The sequence below is a fragment of the Oryctolagus cuniculus genome, chromosome Y (assembly GCF_051225735.1).
Source record: "Oryctolagus cuniculus isolate XC-2025 breed Fujian yellow rabbit chromosome Y, ASM5122573v1, whole genome shotgun sequence".
Lineage (NCBI taxonomy): Eukaryota > Metazoa > Chordata > Mammalia > Lagomorpha > Leporidae > Oryctolagus > Oryctolagus cuniculus.
In genome coordinates, this window is record NC_142889.1 from 31,129,083 (window position 1) to 31,155,307 (window position 26,225).

The 26,225-nt window shown below is 38.1% G+C and overlaps 1 long non-coding RNA gene across 3 annotated transcripts; it reads right to left on the reverse strand.

Moving 5' to 3' along the window:
* Nucleotides 1-4,411: 4,411 nt before the first annotated feature.
* Nucleotides 4,412-25,701, reverse strand: LOC149119478 (uncharacterized). Of its 3 annotated transcripts, none has more exons than XR_016228739.1 (3): nt 25,526-25,701; nt 11,124-11,206; nt 4,412-5,395 (listed from the first exon to the last, which is right to left on the reverse strand). It is a non-coding gene; the product is annotated as an uncharacterized LOC149119478 (long non-coding RNA). The 3 variants fall into 3 exon arrangements; XR_016228737.1 differs by lacking the exon at nt 4,412-5,395 and adding an exon at nt 8,643-10,109; XR_016228738.1 differs by lacking the exon at nt 4,412-5,395 and adding an exon at nt 10,118-10,979.
* Nucleotides 25,702-26,225: the final 524 nt, after the last annotated feature.

Consider the following 26,225-nt stretch of genomic DNA (forward strand, 5'->3'; position numbering starts at 1 on the left):
GACATTGTGGTTAGAACTACAGGCTCACACATACTGAACAGGAGGTTATCATGGGGGAGATGCCAGCAGGTATAACAAGCTTTCCAGCCACAGCTTGCAGCCTGCTTGCACAACATTTGCAACCTGATTATGTCAGAAATTCTTTCTGTGTCTGAGAGGCCCACAGGCACTTGTCCCCCTCCCCGGATATTCTCAGGAAGGCAGCAAATTATGGCCCAAGTACTTGGCCCCTAGCCACCCTCATTGAAGACTCAGATGGAGTCTCTGGATACTAGGTTCAGCCTGGTCCAATCTCAGATGTTGGGAGCATTTGGGAAATAAACCACTAGATGGAAAATCTGCCTCTACCTTTCAGAAAAATATATACATTTAAAAAATAAATATTTAATTTTTAATATTTTTCAGTGGGAATTTTGTATAGAATATTGTTTTTTAAGATTTTTTAAAAGATTTTATTAATTTATTTGAGAGGTAGAATTACAGACAGTGAGAGGGAGAGAGAGAAAGGTCTTCCTCCCATTGGTTCACTCTCCAAATGGTTGCAATGGCTGGAGCTGCACTGATCTGAAGCCAAGAACCAGATGCTTCTTCCTGGTCTCCCATGTGGGTGCAGGAGCCCAAAGACTTGGGCCATCTTCTACTGCATTTCCAGGCCATAGAAGAGAGCTGGATTGGAAGAGGAGCAGCCAGGACTAGAACCGGTGAACATATGAGATGCCAGTGCCACAGGCAGAGGATTATCCTATTGTGCTATGGCGCCAGCCCCCTAGAATATTCTGAGCCCTTATTTCATTTTGCTGTACTCTCAGCATTCTTTGAGTTAGCCATTGAGTGTGAAATGAGCTATTGTATAATGTAACACTGAAGACTGGGCAGCAGAATACTCTGGAACTTATAATTGCTCATGATAAATGGACAACAAGGACTAACACCTTGTTAGTGACTACTGCTGTCCCTCACCCTGTCCTGGATGACACCAAGTGTGACCACAGGGTTTCTGTGATTGGTTGACACACTGTGATCCCAGTCATCAGAATAGCTGGTGCTATTGACATTACTTCCCACAAGCAACTGAGAGCAGGTGATAAAATTAAGAACTTTTTGGGGAGGTGAGAAAAATAGGAGCACAGACACATAGGCACAACCTCAGATAGGCACATCTGCACATACAACAGAAAAGCAGCCCAAAGCTGCTGCATAGGCCTGCATCAAGTTAGGGATACTAGTGTTGCTTCCATCATACTAGAACTAAAAACACTCCAGGTCTTAGAAACCCAAATAAATTGATGATATACCTCTTAGAGTTGGAAGGGTTTTACTGTCAGCACATTTATAAGGCCTTCTCTGATTACTATTTTCTGTTTCTCACATTTTCTTCCCAAGACATTTGCCTGTAGAGATAATTCCATTTAGAAATGTCCTCTCCCTTTAAGTGTGTTTTGTTTATGGCCCTGCAAAAGCACTCATAATATAGATGAAAACTGACTCATTTCCTAAACTCTGGATTATTTATAGCTACCACTGAATAGTATATTCAAGATTTGGACATGTTATATGATGTGTGAAAACTTAAAATTAAAATTACAATTAAAAAACACACATGTTTCTCATGAAAATCTGAGAACTGTTAAAAGCATAAAACTGTAATGCATTCCACTGCATGTAATCATTCTATATTTATTTTGGAACACTGAATTATCTATTTTCATTCTATATGATCACCACATAATAGATAATTTGCTAGTGTTTACAAGAGAGGTACAACACTTTAACATATTTTTAAAGTCTTGATAACACAATGAACATAAATATTTAATGTAAAACTGTATGATTTTCTTAAAATCTTGGTAGCATTTTCAAATAATTTCTATTAATGATTTTTGGGAGAATCAGAAGAATGTGCATTTATGTGCATGTAGGTCCTCATGTATATGTATCTTTCTTAAAGTTAAGCAAATTATATTTCAGAGTAAAATGGATTTATAACACTATAATTCATGTTTTGTGGTATGTTGACAAAATATGATATCAATGTGTATCTCACATTAAATTTTTAATGTACATGGTAAGAACACTGAGAATTTATTTCTAGGAGATTATAATATAATTCTCTAGAGTTCTCATGCTGTTCACCAGATCTCTAAACTGATTAACCTTACAGAATTAAAACTTTATACCCAGACCAGGCATTTGGTGGAGCAGTTAAGATGCCACATGAGAGGCTCACATCCCTTATTAGAGGGTCTGGGTTTGAGCCCTGGCTCTGCACTAAATTCTGGAGTCATGCTAATACATGTTTGGAGGCAGCAGGTGATGGCTGAAGTTGTAGGTCTGTCACCACAGGGGAAACTTGGGTTGAGTCCCTGGCTCCTGTTTTGACTTGGCTAGCCCTAGGTATTGTGGGAATTTGGATAATAATCTAAAAGGATAAATTTCTGTCACTGCCTTTCAAATCAATAATGATTAAAAACAAATTCTACCCTAAGATCTACATCATTCCATCCTATCCCAGTAACCAATGTTCTGCACTGTTTCTATGTACAGCATTTGGATCCTAAAAATTCTACATATAATCAAGACCACAAAGCAATTTAAATATTTTTTCTATATCTGGTTTATACTCCAGATTCATCTGTGCTGTAGCAAATGGCTAAATAATTTTCTCTCAATAGCATTCCAATATAAAATATTTGATTCTCCATTTCTTTATTTATAATATTTCTTCATCCATCAGAGGTTACTTAGTGTGTTTTCATCTCTTGGTTACTGTAAAAATGCTGTAATAAACATGGGAGCACAGATATCTCTACCAGGTGATGACTGACTGATTTCTTTGCATATACACCCAGTAGAGTAATTGATGAGTCGTATAGTTATTCTATTTTTACTTTTTGAGGAACTTTCATATTGTCTTCATACTGGCTGTACCCATGTACATTTCCACTAATTATATAGATGGGTTCTTATTTATCCAAATCCCTGACTACACTTGTCATCTCCTATCCTTTTGACAAAAGGCACTGTAAAAGAAGGTGAAATATTATTGAATATTTGACTTGCATTTACCTGGTATGTTAGTGATATTGAGCGTCTTTCTATATATCTGCTGCATTGCAAGAAAGTGGTTCTCTACTTATATATGTACTTTGCTATAACTTTATTTTCTATAACAAAAGATGCCAGAAGGTAATTATAATAGCATTATTTATTAAAACCCTTGCATATTTGTTTTTCCAGAAACTGGTTTGCAGCTCAGAAAAGAATAAAATATTTTTAAATAAAGATTCTTATTTGCTTTCTTATTTTTACAGATATTCCAAGGTTTGTGCTGTTCTTTGTCTCTTACATCATATAAAACTTTAAAAGACATTTCCTGTGTACTTCTTAGTTATTTTTATTTTTATTTCATCATACTATATCTTTTTATAAAAGGCACTTATTGTATAAATTAATGTAAAGTAGCCAAATCCAGCTATAAAGCAGCTTCAGAAACAAACCTGACCAAAAAGTTCCCAGTAACCAGGCATGATCCAATTGTAGTGGTTATTTGTATTTCACGAATATCAGAACTTCTTTCAGGAGCTGGCTATAAAAGAGAAGATGGCCCAAGTGCTTGGGCCCCTGCAACTGCATGGAGACCTGCTAAAAGGTCCTGGCTCCTGGCTTCAAATTGGTGCAGCTCTGGCAATTGTGGCCATCCGAGGAGTCAGTAGATGGAAGACCTCACTCTCTCTGCTTCTGCCTCTCTGTAACTGTGCCTTTCAAATAAATAAATAAATCTTCAAAAAAGTAATATAAATACAAAGTAAACAATAGTAATATTTATGGAAAAATGGCAAGGTCAGGTTGTTACATATCAATAGTAATCTGGAATGTAAATGACTTCAACTCTCCAGTTAAAAGATTCAGACTGGCTGAATTGATTAAAAACAAGAGCTCTCTATTTGCTGCTTAAAACGAACACATCTCACCAACAATATATACACAGAGACTGAAAAGTTATTCCATGCTAACAGAAAACAAAAAGAGCGGGTCAAGCCATCCTAATATCAGACAAAACAGACTTTAACTCAAAAATTGTTAAAAGAGGCAAAGATGGGCAGTATGTAATGATTAACAGATCAGTTCAACAGGAAGATGTCACTATATTAAATGTATGAACCCAATTACATCATACCTGGCTATTTTTTTTTTAACTTTTATTTAATGAATATAAATTTCCAAAGTACAGCTTATAGATTACAAAGGCTTCTCCCCCATAACATCCATCCCACATGCAACCCTCCCCTTTCCCACTCCCTCTCCCCTTCCATTCACATCAATAATTCATTTTCAATTCTCTTTATATACAGAAGATCAGTTTAGCATACATTAACTAAAGATTTCAACAGTTTGCTCCCACACAGAAACATAAAGTGAAAAATACTGTTTGAGTACTAGTTATAGAATTAAATCACAATATACAGCACACTAAGGACAAAGATCCTACATGAGGAGTAAGTGCACAGTGACTCCTGTTGTTGACTTAACAAATTGACACTCTTGTTTATGGCATCAGTAAACAACCTAGGCTCTTGTCTGCCAAGGCTGTGGAAGCCTCCTGAGATCACCGACTCTGATCATATTTAGAAAGCCATGGTCAAAGTGGAAGTTCTCTCCTCCCTTCAGAAAAAGGTACCTTCTTCGTTGACGACCTGTTCTTTCCACTGGGATCTCACTCGTGGAGATCTTTCATTTAGTATTTTTTTTTTTCCCCAGAGTGTCTTGGCTTTCCATGCCTGAAATACTCTCATGGGCTTTTCAGCCAGATCCAAATGCCTTAAGGGCTGATTATGAGGCCAGAGTGCTGTTTAGGACATCTGCCATTCTATGGGTCTGCTGTGTATCTCACTTCCCATGTTGGATCGTTCTCTCCCTTTTTGATTCTATCAGCTAGTATTTGCAGACACTAGTCTTGTTTATGTGATCCCTTTGGCTCTTAGTCCTATCATTATGATCAATTGTGAACAGAAATTGATCACCAGGACTAGTGAGATGGCATTGGTACATGTCACCTTGATGGGATTGAATTGCAATCCCCTGGTATGTTTCTAACTCTTCCGTTGAGGTAAGTCAGCTTGAGCATGTCCCGAATTGCACATCTCTTCCCTCTCTTATTCCCACTCTTATATTTAACAGCGATCACTTTTCAGTTATGTTTCAGCACTTAAGAAGAATTGTGTATTGATTACAGTATTCAACCAAAAGTATTAAGTAGAACAAACAAAAAAATACTAAGAGGGATACCATTAAGTTGTTCATCAACAGTCAGGGCGAGGCTTGATCAAGTCACCATTTCTCATAATGTTCATTTCACTTTAACAGGTTTCCTTTTTGGTGCTCAGTTAGTTGTCACCTATCAGGGAGAGAATATGGTATTTGTCCCTTTGGGATTGGCTTATTTCACTCAGCATAATGTTTTACAAATTCCTAACGGGGATCAGTTTTCAGTTAAAATTTAAGCACCTAAGAATAATTGTGTGTGAATTACAGAGTTCAACCAATGGTACAAGAACAAAAAAAAATACTAAAATGGATAAAGTATTACACTGTACATGAACTGTCAGGACAAGAGCTGATCAAGTCACTGTTTCTCATAGTGTCTATTACACTTCAACAAATTACCCCTTTGCTGCTCAGTTAGTTGTCGCTGATCAGGGAAAACATATGATATTTGTCTCTTTGCGACTGGCTTAATTTACTCAGCATGATGTTTTCCAAATTCCTCCATCTTTTTTTTAACTTTTATTTAATGAATATGAATTTCCAAAGTACAGCTTATAGATTACAATGGCTTCCCACTCCCATAACTTCCCTCCCACCTGCAACCCTCCCCTTTCCGACTCCCTCCCCCCTTCCATTCACATCAAGATTCATTTTCAATTCTCTTTATATACAGAAGATCAGTTTAGCATACATTAACTAAAGATTTCAACAGTTTGCACCCACATAGAAACACAAAGTGAAAAATACTGTTTGAGTACTAGTTATAGCATTAAATCACATTGTACAGCACATTAAGGACAGAGATCCTACATGAGGAGTAAGTGCACAGTGACTCCTGTTGTTGACTTAACAAATTGATACTCTTGTTTATGGCATCAGTAATCACCTTAGGCTCTTGTCATGAGTTTCCAAGGCTATGGAAGCCTTTTGAGTTCACCAACTCTGATCATATGTAGACAAGGTTGTATTCAAAGTGGAACTTCTCTCCTCCGTTCAGTGAAAGGTACCTCCTGCTTTGATGACCAGTTCTTTTCACTGGTTTCTCACTCGCAGAGAACTTTCATGTAGGTAAGTCAGCTTGAGCATGTCCTGAATTGCACATCTCTTCCCTCTCTTACTCCTAATCTTATATTTAACAGCGATCACTTTTCAGTTGAGTTTCAACACTTGAGAATAACTGTGTATTGATTACAGTATTCAACCAAAAGTATTAAGTAGAACAAATAAACAAAAAAATACTAAGAGGAATAACATTAAGTTGTTCATCAACAGTCAGGGCAAGGGCTGATCAAGTCACCATTTCTCATAGTGTTCATTTCACTTTAACAGGTTTCCTTTTTGGTGCTCAGTCAGTTGTCACCGATCAGGGAGAACATATGGTATTTGTCCTTTTTGGACTGGGTTATTTAACTCAGCATAATGTTTTCCAGATTCCTTACAGGGATCACTTTTCAGTTAAAATTTAAGCACCTAAGAATAATTGTGTGTGAATTACAGAGTTCAACCAATGGTACAAGAACAAAAAAAAACTAAAATGGATAAAGTATTACAAATTCCTCCACCTTGTTGCAAATGACTGGGTTTCGTTTTTTTTTTTTTTTTTTGACTGCTGTATAGAATTCTATAGAGTACATTCCCATAATTTCTTTATCCAGTCTACTGTTGATGGGCATTTGGGTTGGTCCCAGGTCTTAGCTATTGTGAATTGAGCTGCAATAAACATTAATGTGCAGACAGCTTTTTGTTTGCCAATTTCATTTCCTTTGGGTAAATTCCAAGGAGTGGGATGGCTGGGTTGAATGGTAGGGTCACTGCTATTCAATATAGTTCTGGAAGTTCTAGCCAGAGCTATTAGGCAAGAAAAAGAAATTAAAGGGATACAAATTGGGAAGGAAGAACTCAAAATATCCCACTTTGCAAATGATATGATTCTTTACTTAGGGACCCAAAGAACTCTACTAAGAGACTATTGGAACTCATAGAAGAGTTTGGCAAATTAGTAGGGTATAAAATCAATGCACAAAAATAAATAGGCTTTGTATACACAGACAATGCCACGGCTGAGGAAGAACTTCTAAGATCAATCCCATTCACAATAGCTACAAAAACTATCAAATACCTTGGAATAAACTTAACCAAGGACGTTAAGGATCTCTATGATGAAAATTACAAAACCTTAAAAAAAGAAATAGAAGAGGATACCAAGAAATGGAAAAATCTTCCATGCTCATGGATTGGAAGAATCAATCTCATCAAAATGTCCATTCTCCCAAAAGCAATTCATAGATTCAATGCAATACCAATCAAGATACCGAAGACCTTCTTCTCAGATCTGGAAAAATTGGTGCTGAAATTCATATGGAGACACAGGAGACCTCGAATAGCTAAAGCAATGTTGTACAACAAAAACAAAGCTGGAGGCATCACAATACCAGATTTTGGGACATACTACAGGGCAGTTGTAATCAAAACAGCATGGTACTGGTACAGAAACAGATGGATAGACCAATGGAACAGAATAGAAACACCAGAAATCAATCCAAACATCTACAGCCAACTCATATTTGATCAAGGATCCAAAAGCAATCCCTGGGGGAAGGACAGTCTGTTCAATAAATGGTGCTGGGAAAATTGGATTTCCACGTGCAGAATCACAAAGCAAGTCCCCTACTTTTCATCTTACACAAAAATCCACTCAACATGGATTAAAGACTTAAATCTATGTCCTGGCACCATCAAATTATTAGAGAGCCTTGGAGAAACCCTGCAAGATATAGGTACCGGCAATGACTTCTTGGAAAACACCCAAGAAGCACAGGCAGTCAAGGCCAAAATTAACATTTGGGATTGCCTCAAATTGAGAAGTTTCTGTACTGCAAAAGAAACAGTCAGGAAAGTGAAGAGGCACCCAACAGAATGGGAAAATATATTTGCAAACTATGCAACAGATAAAGGGTTAATAACCAGAATCTACAAAGAGATCAAGAAACTCCACAAGATCAAAACAAACAACCCACTTAAGAGATGGGCCAAGGACCTCAATAGACATTTTTCAAAAGAGAAAATCCAAATGGCCAACAGACACATGAAAAAATGTTCAAGATCTCTAGTAATTAGGAAAATGCAAATCAAAACCACAATGAGGTTTCACCTCACCTTGGTCAAATTGGCTCACATTCAGAAATCTACCAACAATAGATGCTGGAGAGGATGTGGGGAAAAAGGGACACTAACCCACTGTTGGTGGGAATGCAAACTGGTTAATCCACTATGGAAGTCAGTCTGGAGATTCCTCAGAAACCTGGATATTCAGAATTCTTATATGAATATACAGCAAGGACCCTCAACACATTAATCTTAAATATAATTAATAAAATTTTGAGTAAAACCAGCCAATTTCATTTCAAGTTAGTCTTTCCAATTCAGGGAAGCAACAAAAGCAGGCTGTTTCTTCTAGAGTTATTCATCCCAGAGGCAACAAATAACAAAGAGAAAAAAGAAGAAACATCTGTGAGTTTGACTAAAAAATACAGTGACCCTATTACACTTGGCAAGTAAAAGTAGCCTAATGACTAAAACAATATCTCAATATTGGGAGAATAACTCTATATCCTGTTATGACCCACAGACTCTTGACCTTAGGCTAATAACATTTTCAATCATCTTTTGTGCAACTGTAAAGTGATAATAAGGGCAGGACAATTTATTTTCTAGTACACATAAAATCAACAGTATGTACTAATAAAGGATTTTAATCATAATGTTTTTTTTGAACATCAGGTTCTACTTACATTTTACTTAAAGTGGCCACATAATTTATCATTTTCACTGCAACTATTTTAAGAATGAAAGAGATAACTGATAGTAATTAGGTTGGAATTACAGGCATAAATTAGGACTGATTGAGGAATACCACACCAATTAGTATTGTCAGCAGAGAGATTTTATTTCTGTGTATCTTCAAGATCTTTGGTGATCTAGTGGCTAATTACTTAACCACTATGAAATAATAATATAATAATTAATAGCTCTCACTGTGATCAGCTATTTGTACTCTGCAATTAAATATATGAGAATAATATTATTGAATGCCTTGCACTTCTAAAATTGTAGGGGCCTCAGACTGCATATGTCAACTCAAGTTGCACTTGAATAATGTCCAATCTATAGATTAAGAAGTATGTCTGAGTTAGCACAGCTTTTAAATGGTGGAGTTGGGTCTTGAACCCAGGAAACAAAACTCCCAAACTCAGTGTTCTTTCTCCTACATCATGGACAGTCTCCTACTTGTTTCTTTGACCTTAAATCTAATAGAAAGTATTCCCTATACTGATTAAATAAAAAAACACCACCACAGAAATCTGTGTTAAAATATTTTGTATTTACAATCTTTGCAAAGTTGCTTTCTATATTTGGGAACTCAAAGTCATGCGGATTTGATCAAAGTTCTGCCACCATGGTCAAGTGAAACTTCAATCTTTATAGTGATTAAATTGGACTATTGGTTGATGAAAATAATTAAGTGTATTCACTGTAAAGTGAACTTGACTTTTGAAATTTATTGGCTCTGGGTAAACTATTTTACTTAGCCTGATTGTTACAACAGCATGAATGCTGTTGAATGCTAAGTACATTGCCCATGAAGTGGTCCTACCAGTGGGATCTTATCAAGGTCAAGGAAACCAGCAGAATGGATATTGTTAGGGATACCTGGACACTGAATCCACTTCTTCCTCCCCAGGTGCAGATACAGACTTGATATTTAGAGTTCCGTTCAAGAACTAGGATGACCATGTATATGTCAACATGGGCTTAACAGAAGTGCAAAAATTATTTGCGACCACCTGAAGAGAGATGGAAATTAAAAAAAAAAAACTGTAGGAGGAAATGCTTGCACAGTAAGCAATGGGCTTTCCAGACCAGTGAGTCCCTACTACTGACAGCAGGTTCTCATGGCAGGAGGGAGACTAGAAAAATTATGTTAGGAGTATTACTGGGTTGAACCTTAAGGAATTACATAATTCAAATTATTTTGACCCACAAAAAAGTCAAATTCATGAAATTCATGAAATTCATGTGTTTTAACTAAATACCTATTTCAGCTCCATGACCTGGATGGTTATCCTGCAAAATTTGTTTCCTGCAAAATTTTAACCCAATTGAAACACATCTATTTCTTGTCAGTTTCCAGTGCAATGAATGGATGATACATCCCAACTCATGTGCTCAAAAGTATAAATAGATTGAAAAATTAGAACAGGGGTCAGCAAATTTTTCTATACAGCCCAGATAGTATATATTTTAGTCCTGTGGGCCCATCTGTCTCTATTTCTGTATTTTCTCACATCTGCCATTACAAACTAGAATCAACCAAAAACAGCCCCAAGCAATACATAAATAGGTGTACATAGCTCTATTCCAATAAAACTTTATTTATAAAATAGATGCCAGTCAGATCTAACATACAGACCATAGTTTGCCAACCCCAAGCTAGAATTTAAATGATCCAGTAAAAGAATAGCAGATACATCATCAAACAAGTAGGAAAATGTAACATTTGGTTGCAACAGAGGAATTACATGTGAAAAATATGGGGCGATATAGATAAAGGGGAAGAAAAGTAAATGGGTAAAATTGTCATCAAATTCTAATTAATGTAAATGTTCAAACCTAAGGAACAACTACCTTCAATAAGCATACACCAACATCAAAACCTAAAAAAAAAAGGTTACAAAAGCCACTATTATCTTAACAGTCACCTCCATTTCCAAAGGTCATCCAAATCAAGCCACTATTATCCTAACAGTCACCTCCATTTCCAAAGGTCATCCAAATCAAAGCTAGAAGAACCAAAATACCTGAACATCTGTGTTAGATGGTTCTTGCATGTTGCTTGTTCCTAATGTTGTATTTTCCCACCACAGGAGGGGTTCTCCACCATCTGGTGAAATAGGAAAACCAATATGGCCTGGGAGTGAGAAACCCTAAAGTAGAGTCCTACAGTTAGAATCAGAAGAAAATGTTCTAGTCTTTGATCAAAGGTTTCCATGTAAAAAATGAAGGGGTTAATTTATTACCATATATTCTACTAGCACATATATATTGTTGTTCTACACACTTAGTCTATTTATTCTTTCAACAATCCTATATGAGAAAAATAACACATTAAATTAAGATAAATTTCCACTTGAACTTTAAATGCATATATAAAGTACCAAACAGACACATGAACTTTTTAAAAAAGATTTTATTTATTCCTTTGATAGGTAGAATTACAGACGGAGAGAGAGAAAGGCAGACGGTCCTCTGCTGGTTCACTCTCAAAATGGGCCACAAAGGCTGGAGCTCAGCTGATCTGAAACCAGGAGCCAGTATCCTTTTTCTAGGTTTCCCATATGGGTGCAGGTGCCTAAGCACTTGAGCCATCTTTCACTGCTTTACCAGGCAATAAGCAGAGAGCTAGATCAGAAGAGGAACAGCTTGGGCATGAATAGGTGCCTTTATGGGATGCCAGTCCTGCAGGCAAAGGCTTTGCCTACTACACCACAGCACTGGCCCCATACAGGAACTTTTACTGCTAAGATCTATCAATAGGTACTGTTACCACCTTACTGAGAAAGCTTCCTCATTTCTCACATGTGACTTAACACTGTCATCTTCTATGGTTTAGGGTGACTGTATCCAGGCCAACACTCTGCTGGATATCAGCTTTTGTCTTCAGGGAGAAAACAGACACTATCCACTGTATAACTTAAAGCCAAGCTTAATTCAACTACAAAGCCAATTATAACTGGGCCACTGGGCACCAAGCGTATGCAGAATTGTAAGTCCTTTAAAATGAGCCAGTGATAATTAGCTCTGTGTTTTGCTTTTGGATTCGGGTCAGATTCATGGTGATCAGGGCCTTGGGTTCATGATTATTATCTTACACAGAGACCTAAATAGAATTACATTGAAGCCTTCATGGATCAGGTTCACATAGGCCATCTGCTCTGGGGAAATTTTGGCTTCTTCTTTTTTTTTTTTTTTTGACAGGCAGAGTGGACAGTGAGAGAGAGACAGAGAGAAAGGTCTTCCTTTGCCATTGGTTCACCCTCCAATGGCCACCGTGGCTGGCACACTGTGCTGATCCGAAGGCAGGAGCCAGGTGCTTCTCCTGGTCTCCCATGTGGGTGCAGGGCCCAAACACCTGGGCCACCCTCCACTGCACTCCCTGGCCACAGCAGAGAGCTGGCCTGGAAGAGGGGCAACCAGGACAGAATCCGGAGCCCCAACCAGAACTAGAACCCAGTGTGCCGGCGTCACAAGGTGGAGGATTAGCCTGTTGAGCCATGGCACCAGCCTCTGGGGAAATTTTGGATGTGCTCTCAGCAGAACAAAAGAACCAGATTCCTGATCACTCATATTTCAATGCTGGCCCAAATCTGCCATTATGGAACCTGTAGATGTTCTGAAATTCAACTGACTCTATGATTTTTAAAGGGCTATTTTGTTCAGCACTATCAAAGTGAACAATATGGATGTGAGGCCAGATGTTTTGGATTCAATTGACTTCAGAATTAAAAATATCAAGGACATTGAGGAATAAGGTCCCATTTTTGTTTCTTTGAGTTCTTTCAATCAACTACAGTCTTTAGAATAATGTTGAAACAAAATTTATTCTCAGCAGCTAAAGCTTTGTTGCTTGTTTTCCTTCTACAATCCAGGGCACATAGCAAACAGTATTTAGATTTACAGAGTTGATACAAACCAGAAAAAGAGGGACCCTCCTTGAAATGATCTCAGTTTTTTTGTCTCTGCAAGGTTTGAACTGAGAATTTCCTGACTATAGGCTATTTGATATGATGTGTTCTGACAAAAACAGTGGAAACTCTTCTTGCCATCACAATTTTAAACGATACCAAGATAAACTTCAACATACCCACTAGTATGTCCAAGACCCATGAAGTATTACAAAGAGAACACCCAAGGAAATCATAAAAAAAACAATGAATTTACTTCTATTAATATTTATTTTAAAACAGAGAACTTCAATTATTACTGTTCAAATAACACCACGGATTTTTGAAACATTTATATATATATACTGTACATAAATGCATTTTAAAAGATTTATTTATTTATTTGAAAGGCAGTTATCCACACACACACACACACACACACACACACACACACAGAACTTTCACTCACTGGTTCACTTCCCAAATGGCCACAAGGGCTAAAGTTGGGCCGGTCCAAAGTCAGGCAATTGTTCTGAGTCCCACACATGGGTGTAGAAGCCCAAGAACTTGTGCCATAACCTGCAGCTTTTCCAGGCACAGTAGCAGGGAGTTGGATCAGGAGTGAAGTAGCTGGACTCCAAAGGGCACCCATATGCAATGTTGGTATTACAGGCAATGACTTTACCCACTACTACTACACAATGCCAGCCCCCACATACACATTTTATATTTTACCTCTAAACTGCTTATTCAAAATTTAATAATAATTTCTCATAAAATAAATTTATATTTTAAAACAAAAATGGTTTACTACTCATAAATGTATCCCACATGATACAAATATTCTAGTGATTTAGTGCTTACTAATGTAAAAGATAATTTTCCCACTTTGTGACATGGTTATAAGATTTAAAACTGATTGTCTTGTCTATTGAGTTTACTTATTTTTTTTTTTGACAGGCAGAGTGGACAGTGAGAGAGAGACAGAGAAAGGTCTTCCTTTGCCGTTGGTTCACCCTCCAATGGCCGCTGTGGCCAGCGCGCTGCAGCCGGCGCACTGCGCTGATCCAATGGCAGGAGCCAGGTGCTTCTCCTGGTCTCCCATGGGGTGCAGGGCCCAAACACCTGGGCCACCCTCCACTGCACTCCCTGGCCACAGCAGAGAGCTGGCCTGGAAGAGGGGCAACCAGGACAGAATCCAGAACCCCGACAGGGACTAGAACCCAGTGTGCTGGCGCTGCAAGGTGGAGGATTAGCCTAGTGAGCTGCAGCGCCAGCCTAGAGTTTATTTATAATACATTTTATGTCATTAATTGAAAGCTTTGAAAATCTGTCAGTACCCAAAATATTCTCTCCCCCCAGGAAATCACTGAATTACACCATAGCTTGATGATTTATTATTCCTCAACAAAGCACTGAGTTCTCCATTCTGATGTTTATAATTACAATATGTTGACTACAGCCAGTTTTATCATTCTAAGATCATTTCTGCTTTATACAGAAAACTCTTGCTATCAAATATTAAGTCTTCCGGGGAAAAAGTTAAAAAGTTTAGAGCAGAGGTTTCTCAGTACAGGTTACAGTATTAGTACAAATATGGCAGACTATATAAACAGCTTAGCATATCACGTACAGGATTTCTTCATTTCTGAATCAGATGAATTTCTAGAATTATAAGGCTTAACCAACAACCATGAAATTAAGATAGACACCTACGACAATGACTGTTGACTTTCAATGTAATTTCTGTTAAGTACTTTAGCTGTGTTATTTATATTTCATCTTCTAGGACATAAAATACTTTATATAGATTATAATATTCAACAAGGCCAAAACTGTATATCAACCTTTAATTGTTGGGTTTATATGTTTGTCCTAGAAGACGATTCAGCTAGCTACAGTTATAATATTCATCCATAAAGTTAGTTTCCATGTCTGATTAACCTATAATTGTTAACTGTGTCAATAAAACATTTTAATACAACTATCATTTTAATGTTGATAATATTCATCAAACATGTAGATTTGGGGAGAAATGCAAGAAAGCTTACTTTTAAAAAGATTAAATTATGACAGTACTCCAGTGAAGCCATATAATATACTTACATAATTTTGATGATACCATAACATTAGGGGAATTAACTGGTTATGTTGCTTACTCATGAGGAAAATGGTCTTTGCCTAGTAGAACTAACTATACTCTCTTTTGTCTTGCTAAACTAGTCCCCAGACAGTGGATTTTCTAAAATTACTGATTGTGGTCATCCTGGTTTCATGAACTTATGTGAAGGTAATATAATCATATCACATATGCCTTAGTGAAAGAAAGGAGTCTGCTACCTACAAATAGATTTCACTTGGGGGTTTTACTACATCTACTAATCCTACAAGTACTTTGAAGGACCAAATAACTTTTTCATCCTCATGAACCCAGATACAGAAGTATAGTTTTTTAAGAGAGAAAAATAGATCTATCTCAAAAGAAATAGTTGCAGGGCATAGCCAATATGTTCTATCAGGAGTAGGAGAATATGTATGGGGTTGGGTCCTGAGGGTACAGGACAAAATTAGAAAAGGGGCATTTCTCAAAGTGAGAGCACTCATTGAAAACAAAGGATTTTACTGACTATCAAGAATTCCAAATGGTGATGGTAATGCTAGCATGACATCTGAAATTGAATAAAAATAATCCATGTTAAGTGAGGTATAAATACCTGAATTGCTGTGACAGAGAAACAATCGAAATCTCACAGTAATTATGCTTCAGTTATTAAATTAATACAGAAGTATATTTAAAATTGAAAAGCTTATAAAATGACTATTTTTCTACAAGAGGCCCAAAGACAATCCATTTATGAAACTTATAAAATGTGTGTTGGTGAGAAGGGCACTGTCATTGCTGAGTACCACAGAGGTGAATCTTCTCTCTAGGTCACTCCTGATGGTGGGAAATGTCATAAACACTGGGAACTCAGCAATTTGAATGCTAAGATTCCAAAACAATAATAATAGGGACTTGGTGGAAGTACTTAACTATTGAAGCAAGCTGTGTTCACTTTGAATAAGAATGAAATAGCAGCCAAGGGTACTTGATCAAGAGAGCTATGGAAATGCTTATTATAGCATGCATCCATAGAAACAACATGACTTCTCAGATAAAAAGGGCAGTGCTCAACTGATGCAATCTAAACACTTTAAGATCAGTTCATAAGACGAGTGAGAGCACATGTTCCATCAGTCAAATTTCTGTTGTTCCTGTACATAAGCCAGTTTTCAAATACAAATCTCAAGATGACAAGTTCCCAGATATGTGTAACATCACATCAAGCATATATGTTAACATTCTTGCAGTCTCTAACTAAAACAATCTGTCACATTTATGTGGGTAGTTGCACAGTGAGGGGAGATAAATGCCTTAATATTTTTGACCTGTATATCCTAAGTATAAAGCAGAATCACAGTCCTATTTTGGAGTAGCTGTGCATGGGGCGCTGGTAGAAAACAGTGTTCTAGTCCAAGGTTAGTTTTCAAAGAGTCTACTGGTTCCCCAAGCCCAGCATAGCTAATTTCACTGGTCTCAAGCTGTAGAATTGGAAGGGAAATACGGAGTAATGGGAAGAATTGGTTTCATGGCCTATAGTGTAAGAGTAAGTCCAAGTGAAATCCTCTAGCCATTCTTCCAGCCATAAATAAGTCAAAATCTATGTGACAATCAGAAGCAATGGGTATTAGATAATATTCAGCTATCAATTTTGAAAGTTGGGATGATGGTACTGGATTTATGTTCTTAAAAAGTATTATCTGCTTACATGCTACCCTTAAAAACTAAATAAAGCAGGAGGCAGATATAGTGAACCCAACATATCCATCAGTTGAAACATAACAAAGCCAGATACTGGAGAATGATGTTAGACTATCATAAATTCCATCCATGCCAAGGATCAGAAATGGTAAATGAGAGGTGGGAAAGAACAACACCAGAAATGTAAACCATGGCCTTAAGAATGATGACCATAAGAGTATCCTAAGGGCTAGCCTTTTTCTTAATGACCCAGCAGGGCTAGGCTGAGTTGAAGACCAAATGGCCTATGATTCAGTTCCCAATAAGGCTATGATTATCTATGCCATGAGCCAGTAAACAGGTGACTGTCATCCAGAGGGGTGCCTGTGGGGTTCCAGGCCTAGTGTGCCAGGGGCTAGCTACTGGTGGCTATCTGGGTAGATGGGCCACCTGGATGTCAAGGAAGGACTAGAGGAAGCCATGAGATTTACTTGAAATGAGTCATCTTAGAAGTCCCTCTCACCACCACATCAGTAGAGAGCATTCTGACTTTGTTGTGGATGGCCAGATTGGGTGCTAGCCTGTGGATAATGGATGGAGAGAAGTCAGGGAGAACAGCACCTGGTGGTACACTGGATAGGTAGCACAGCAGGAGTCTGATGCTGTGAAGACTCCTTGGATGGTTGTGCCTGGGAACTTTAGGGGCTGTGATCATCAGAGCCAGGAGAGTGGGTTTGGCCTCCACTGGGAGTTCTCATAGAATAGTAGATGAATCAGCATTTGGGAACTACACTTAAGATAGATCTTTAGAGGCCCACATCCTGCCTCTGAGCACATAGGTTTGCGACCCCACACTACTACCAATCAAGCTTCTTGCTAAAACACACTCTAGAAGGCAGCAAGTGATAGCTCAACAACTTGGGTCTCTGCCACCCAGACTGAGTTCTGGGATCTTCACTTCAGGCTGGCTCAGTCCCAACTATTGTGAACATTTGATGAGAGAATCAGTGGATAGAATATCTGTCTTAGTGCCTTTAACATGAATAACACTGATTAAAGTTTTAATAAACTGCTGAGCCCAAATGTGGCAGAATGGGACTACTCTGGTCTTCTTCCTGTCCCATGGGGATGGCAGTCAGATAAACTCTATGAAAAACACCTAAATGCCTCAGCAGCTCTTTTCTCAATTGTGTACCATCATTTGATGCAAGAAAATTTATGCTGCAATATGCAATTTGTCAGTCTCCAAACAAGCATTCTGCACCTAGGACACCATCAACTGTGCTTTCGAGATGATCTTGGCATCTTTTCAGGATGGCTATCAGCTCTCCAGTCCCTGTCTGTTGAGTTACAGATCACTTCCTGTCAGGAACATATGTGCACCAGGTGTGTCTTTCTCACTGAGTCTTTGTCTTGGGTCTTTGAACAGGCTTTGTATTTCCATCTCTATCAAAGGTCATACCTTGGTATGGAGTTCCTTAGTACGGGCAGCAATCTTCCTCTTCCTAACTGATAGTAGATGTGGCCATCACTTATGTGCTAGGCTGGAACAGTAAGAACCTGAAGTGCAGGCAGCAGTCACCTGGTGCTCTCAGAATCACTATTTCACAGCTCCCAAAACTCTTGTTTATGCAGTTTAGAGGACCTGAGTCTCAAATAATCCCTTAGGATCAGTCATGCTTATAGACTGCTGCTAGAAGTACACAATACACATTATAGGGTGTAAGATATCCCTTAAGAAGCTGTAGTGTCTAACTGGGAATGCATGAAGCAGAGGTGGTGTGATGCCCTGGGTGATTCTGTGGATTTTGTTAGCAGTGTTAGCCCAATGTCCAACAAACAGATTTCTTTTTTTGCGGGGGAGGGGAGGCAGCGCCATGGCTCAGTTGGCTAATCCTCCGCCAGTGGCGCTGATACCCCGCGTTCTTTTTTTTTTTTTTTTTTTTGACAGGCAGAGTGGACAGTGAGAGAGAGAGACAGAGAGAAAGGTCTTCCTTTTTGATGTTGGTTCACCATCCAATGGCCGCCGCGGCCGGCGCGCTGCGGCCGGTGCACCGTGCTGATCCAAAGGCAGGAGCCAGGTACTTATCCTGGTCTCCCATGGGGTGCAGGGCCCAAGTACTTGGGCCATCCTCAACTGCACTCCCTGGCCACAGCAGAGAGCTGGCCTGGAAGAGGGGCAACCGGGACAGAATCCGGAACCCCGACCGGGACTAGAACCCGGTGTGCCAGCACCGCAAGGCAGAGGATTAGCCTAGTGAGCTGCGGCGCCGGCCCAGCAGACAGATTTCTAACTCTTGCAGGACAAACAACAGAACCTTTCTGCAGCCTCATTTGCATGACCATTCATGTAGAGGATATTAAAGATTCTCCAGTAAAATTGTTAATATAATCAAATACAACAAAGTTTCATAATACAAAATAAGCATAGTAAAAGTAGCTGTCTTTTTATAAACTAAAAATTAACAATAATAAAGGAAATAACAAGAACTGAATTTTCAATAGCATCAAAAGGAATAAAATAATTAGGAATAAATTTAACCACTGAAATAAAATATCTAAACACTGAAAACTATAAAGGATTACTGAAAGGAATTAAAGATGGCCCAAGTAAATGGAAATATATCCTGTGTTTGTGGATTATAAAATATATGTAAGAAATCAGTATTGGGGCTGGCTTTGCGGTATAGTGGGTAAAGCTGCTGCCTGTGTTGCTGACATTCTTATGGGAACTGGTTCAAAACCGGCTGCTCCACTTTTGATCTAGCTCCCTGCTAAAGCACCTGGGAAAATCAATGTAGCATGGCCCAAGTCCTTGGGTTCATGCCACCCACTTGGGAGACCCAGAAGAAGCTACTGGCTTTGGCCTGTTTCAACCCCAGCTGTTACAGCTATTTGGGGAGTGAACTAGTGGATGGAAGATCTCTCTCACTGTATGTAACTATGTCTTTCAAACAACTTTTTAAAAAGAGAAAAACTTTCATTAAAAATGAAATCAATATGATCCGAAGTGATCTATAAATTCAACATATTTTTATAACATTCCAATACTTACATTTAGCAGAAATTAAAAAAAAAAAACTATACAGAAAATTCACATGGAATGTCAACAATTCAAATACACAAAGTATTACTGAAAATATGATAAATATCAGAGGTTTCACATTCCCTTAATTCAAAAGCAAAAGTCATCAAAACAATGCATTATTACTGCAAAAACAGATAGACCAAAGGAGCAGACTACAGAGGTTAAGTGTGGGCATTTGGCCCATCATTTAAGATGCTGGCTAAGATACCTTCACTCCATATTACAGTTCAATGTTTAGCTCTGACTCCTGACTCCAGTTTCTTGTCAATTTGGACTCTAGGAGGCAGTGGTGATGGTACAACTAGCTCCCTGCCAGCCAAATAGGAGGCCATGATTGTGTTTCTGGCTTCTGGCTCTGGTCTCAGTTCTATGCCAGACCTGGTTACTGCAGACATTTGGGGAGTGAACCAGAAGGTAGGAGCTCTATCTCTATGTAGTTCTCAAATATAAACAAAGAAAATGTTACAGATAAAAAATTAATGTAATAATTTATGCTAATAAAAGGAAATCAAAATTTGATAACCTCATTATGATAGAGGAAAAATTTTGACTAATGCAGTTTATGATTAAAACCCTAAACAAACTAGGAATTGAAGAGAACTTCAAGAAGGGCACCTATGGGAAATCTACAGTAAACTCCTATAAGATGAAAACAAACCACAAATACTCTTAGAAGTTCTACTCAACAGTGTATTAGAGGATTCTGCTAAAGACCTCATAATAAAAAATTCAACTCTCCAAATTAGAAACAAAAGAGCAAACTTGGCTTGTAATGCCTAACACATAATCTTGTATGTAAAATATATCCTAAGGAATTCACTATAGACCCACTCAAAGTAAAATTCAGTAATGTTGCAAAATATAAAAGATTCAAGTATCAATCATATTTCTGTTTAGTAGCAATGAACATTCTGAAAATATAATCAATGAGAACATTCAATGTAGCATCACAGAATGAAAATAGCACTAATGAATTAAAATAAGACCATGGATTTTATACTAAAATTACAAAGTATAATTAAAAAGCATAATAAAATGAAGCAGTGATTTCAGTAACACATTTTAATATTACAAAAGAGGTATGCTTAAAGTTAATCATTGTGAAAATGCAAATCAAAGCCTCTGGACAATCCAACTTCACATTCAATAAAATGACTGATTCAGCTATAGGTAAACAAACTTCCAATAAAACTGTGAGACCACTAGGAAAAATAATTTGGCAGTTTCTCAGCATGTTTTACATGGGATTATTGATTGCCTCAGCAGTTTCCTTCCAAGATACATCACTAAAAGATACAAAGCCCGCATGCACCCAAATACTCACTTCAGCAATATTCATGAAACCCAAATGTGAAAGCAACCCAAATACTGATGTGGAAAAACAACAATATGTAGTATATCTTTTATAATGCTATACTATTTAGAAATCAAAAATAATTATGAAATGACAGACTACAAAAGTAATGAAACTCAAAAAAGGGAAAAAAGAGAGAAAAGAAATAAAAAGCAAAACCACACATACTGTAACACTATATGATTCCAATTATGGGTCAGTCCAGAAAAGGTCAATGTCTGGAGACAAAATTTGGATTAAGACCTGTCTGGGACTAATAGTCATGAAGAGGTACTGTAAATAATATGAAACATTTGTGGAATTAATGAAAATGGGCTTATCTTATACTGTGCTTATGATTATATGACTCCCAAAGTAGTACAAAGCATGGAACACACACTGAAAACATGGGACAGTTAGGACCGCACAGACAGGCTCATGAGTTTGGGCTTCACAGAAGAAACTAAAAACCAGTAAATATGAGGGGGCTTCAAGTATTTTGTGGAACATGAAATTAAAATATGTTCATTTTATTTCAAAAATATTTGAAAGCATGAATATGAGAGGACTTCAAATTCATGGACAATATTTTGTATGAAAGAACTATACATATGTTTCAAGAAATTTCTGCATCAAAATTAACCCAACATTTAATTCCACATTTCTTGTTGATATTGCCCTAATTCTAATTAATTCCATATACACTTTAAGAAATAATTAATTTTTTTCTTACATGAAACAGTTTAAAATATTAATCATTAATTTAAGATAAAATACTGCCTCCTGATTGCTCCACTTAACATGACAAAATATCAGTCCATGTGTTCTAGATTACATTTGTATTAATAAACTACTTCCAAAGATCACATTAATTGTGATACTAATTTAAATATTTCAACAACTTGTAACATTATACACTAAGTAAAATGTTGTTTTTTAATTTTTTATTGAAAATAATTGTACATATCTATGGAATACAGTATGAGCTTTTAATCCATGCATATTGATCAAATCAGGGTAAACAACACATTCCCTTCTCAAAATCACAATTCACAATTCTATTTGTTCATAAAATATAAGATTATGGACTATAGTTACTCCAATATGCTATGTAACACTAGGAATTTACTCCTATAATTTAACTCTGATTTGGTACCAATTATTCCATGCAGTTTTTACAAATTCATTAATTAATTAGTGTGGAAGAAAAAGAGATTGCACAGAGACAGAGAGGAAGAGAGAACACCCTCATCTATTTGTTCACTTCACAAATGCCCAATAAAGCTATGGCCATGCCAGACCAAGCTGAAGCCAGGAACTCAACCTGGGTCTCTCAGGTGGGTGGCAAGGATTCACTACCTCAACTATCACTCCCCCCCATCCAGGAACACACATTAGCAGGAAGCTGGAAGTGGAAGATGTAACTTTAGCCCAGACACCCCAATATGGGACATGTGCATTCTAAACAAGGTTATAACACAATGTCCATCCCTCCTGGAAAGTTCTGAATTACCTCCACATCTCTGGCTTGCAGAGAGAGAACACAGCCCCATGAGCCCAACCCCATCACTGCACGGTCTGTTTCTCCCCATCATCCCAAACTCTTCTCATGTCCCTCTCCCTGAATTCTCCCCTTCTGTGGTATCCCAATACAGACAGGGCAGAGCAGCAGAGCACAGCAGGATGGGCCTGGGAGATGAGATAGCAAGTGATGCTAAAACTGGACTCTGCCAGTTTCTACCTTATCACTGTCCAGCTCCAGGCACAGCATCAGGGGTGCTTGATCAAGTGACAATGGGTTCACTGAGTGTACTCATTGGACATTTTGGGGGCCAGCATTGGAGGCAGGGGCAAATTGGCCATCCACATGCCAGAATCTGAAAGTGAATCATTATATTACACCATGCCTGAAAATCAATCCAAATGGATTGAAGGCTTACACAGAAGATCTCAGAACTTAAAGCTCCTTAAATACTGGGAGAAAATCCATTGGCTTTAGCCTCAGCAATAATTTGGATATGACACAAAACGCATAGGTGACAAAAGCAAAAATAAGGAAGTAGGATTGCAAAAAAACAAAATGAAAATGGAATACTTTCATTTTCATTTGGAAAATATTATATTTAGTGAAGGAAGTCAGTCTCAGAAAGACAAATACTAAATGAACTCCCTGATCTGTGGTATGCCTCAAAGGTAATCTGTAGAAATGCAAGCGACACTTTGAGATGTAATGACGTCGAACAGCCCTTGTCTCCACTATTGAGGAACAGTGTTTTGGTTTTTTTTTTTTTCACGCTATTTGTTTAACTCTTTATTTAGTGTAGGGTTAATCTTTTGCATTTAAAGTTAATAGAAAATATATCTTAGATAAATCTTAGCAAAAAATAAGGTTGGGAATAGGAGGGGGAAGAGGAAGAAGGGTGGGGGGTGCAGGTGAGAGGGAGGCCAGGATGGAAAGGATCGCTATGTTCCTAAATTTGTATTTACAAAATGCATGAAGTTTTTATATCTTAAATAAAAGATTTATAGGTTTAACACAAAGCTGAAGATGTCACCAGAGCTGTGGCATAGCAGAGAAAAATGGGAGACCCAAAAGAAACTCCTGACTTGTGGGTACAGATCAGCCCAGCTCTGGCCATTGCAGCCATCTGGGGAGTGAACCAGAAAATGGAATATGTCTCTTGCTGTCTCTCTGCTTCTGTCTCTGTAACTCTCCTTTCAAATAAATAAATATTTTTAAAAACTGAAGAATGATTCTGCATACTAACAGAAAAAATTAAAAAAGAAATAGATGGGAGAAAATCTTGGCAGATGATAGTAAGAGTAATGTAATAATATAAAGAACATACATATTGCAAAAGCAAATACTGTAATAAAAATGGACAAAGTATTTGATCAGATTTTCCAATCAACGTATGCAAGCAATCATATGAAAAATGGCTCAGCAATGCTAATAAAGACCATAATGCCTACTACCTCACATAGGCTAAAAAGATATTATCAAAAAGTAAAATAAAATCAAAAGTGTCAAATGCTGAATCAGATGTGGAGAAAAGCAAATTCTGACATTTTTCACAATTTGGATCCAAAAGTACCGATGTGGACATTACACTATTTGGAATATCACAGAGAATGATAAATACCACATATCTCATGTATATGTGGAATATAATAAAGTCAAATGAAAGACAGAACAGAATGGTGGTTACCATGAGCCTGAGAGTGGAGGAAATGGAAAGATGTTACTGGAACAATACACATTTACAATTATGGGATAAATTAACTCCTTGAGATATAATATACAACACAATAACGAGATGAATACAGCATTAGATATAACTTATTAAAAACTTAAGTACTCTTTTAAGAACGATGTAAGTTGATGGATATGAAAGTTGGATTGTCCTAATAATTTCATGATATATATGCACATGGGGACTCCAAATGTTTTGTGAAAATAGGTTTAAAAATAATCTTAATTTTCCATATACTTTTGAAATTCCAGTAATGTATCAAAATATCAGGTTGCACGCCTTCAGTAAAAACCAATTTTGTCAATTGTACTCAAATAATCTTGAAAAATTACCTTGTTAAAATACAAATTAAAAATAACTTAGGAATCTTTTACTTTATCTTTGGGACTGGGAAGGTAATCATGGAACAGAAATCTTTTTTAAAACACTCATAAATGTAACCGAAGTTTCTATTTTGAAAGTTCAAACACAGATGACAGCCTGTTAAGGGAATGTGTGCGTGATAAAATGACATTCAAGTATCAAACACAGTGTCCCCCTGCCCCACTAAAACCTGGACCAAAAGCCTTGAACCACACAGCTTTGATTTTAACTTGCCTAGTCTATAAAACACTGATATCAGACTCCCAGAAAGAGCTATGCTGAGAGGTCAGAGTTTGCGAAATGAGACCCTGCCTCTGACATAGTCAGAGTAGGGTCAGCCCTGGGATGAGAAGGGGAACCGAGGACCCCATAGAGGACAGCTGCTCGCCTGCATGCACCCTCCCACCCCCAGCACGGGTTCTCCCAAAGGACCATTCACCCCCACTGCACAATCGGGGAAGATGGGCGACTGCTGCCACACAGCTGCCCAGAGATGGCTCCGGGCTGACAAGTCTGTGAGGAAGCGACAGGAAGCCCGGAGTCCCAGGTGCCAGTCCAGGCCTACACCGCGGAGCAGCGGGGGGCGAAGGAAGTGAGGTGCCAGCAGTGACATGAGGCCTGGGGACAACCTCCGGAGCCCTGCGAGTCCTGCCAGGCAGAACATCAACTTCTGCCAACTCCCCCCTACCCCTCCGCGCACTCCTTGTCCCGCACACTCACCTCTGCCAGGCGTCCTGCGTGAAGGAAGATCAGAAAACAGCGAACGGACGCTCCTCACCTTCTCAGGTTCCCATCCGTGAAAACTCCTCCTGGACCTCGCTCCACCGCAAAACCGGAAGACTACTGTGGCGTCAAGATCCCGCGTGATTGTGCATTGTTTACGCAAGCGCCCCTGATTGGACAGTTTGGGTAGCCGAGGGCACGCACACGTAATACAGAACGGAGCCAATCAGCACCCTCCACAGCGCAGACGCGTATCTTCAGGGGTCGCAGGGGAGAAAAGTAGGGGCCGGTCCCGGCTTAGTTCCGACAGAGTCCTCACATCACCTGCCAAGCAGCAGGAGGGGTTTTCACCTCCTGGTCCTGCCACCTGCTGGCCCCTCCTGCCTCCCTGGTCCCTGTTCCTGAGAGGATCCTGCCTGGGGGTTGCAGCAGCCTACTTCATTCAGGTCAGTTACAATTTAGAGACTGTTTATTGCCTTCTGAGCCTTTGTTTTTCTTTTAATTTTTCTTTTCATTCATTTTTTAATTTAATTTTAAGAATACTTAAATATATTGAATACTTTCATCCTTTTTTCCATTCCTCTTGCAGACTTTTTTCTAGTCTGCCTATTGTCCTTTAATATTATTTTCTATTCCTTGCTGTACTTAGTAATCCAGTGGATTTTATATATTTTATGTATTATTTATATATTGATTT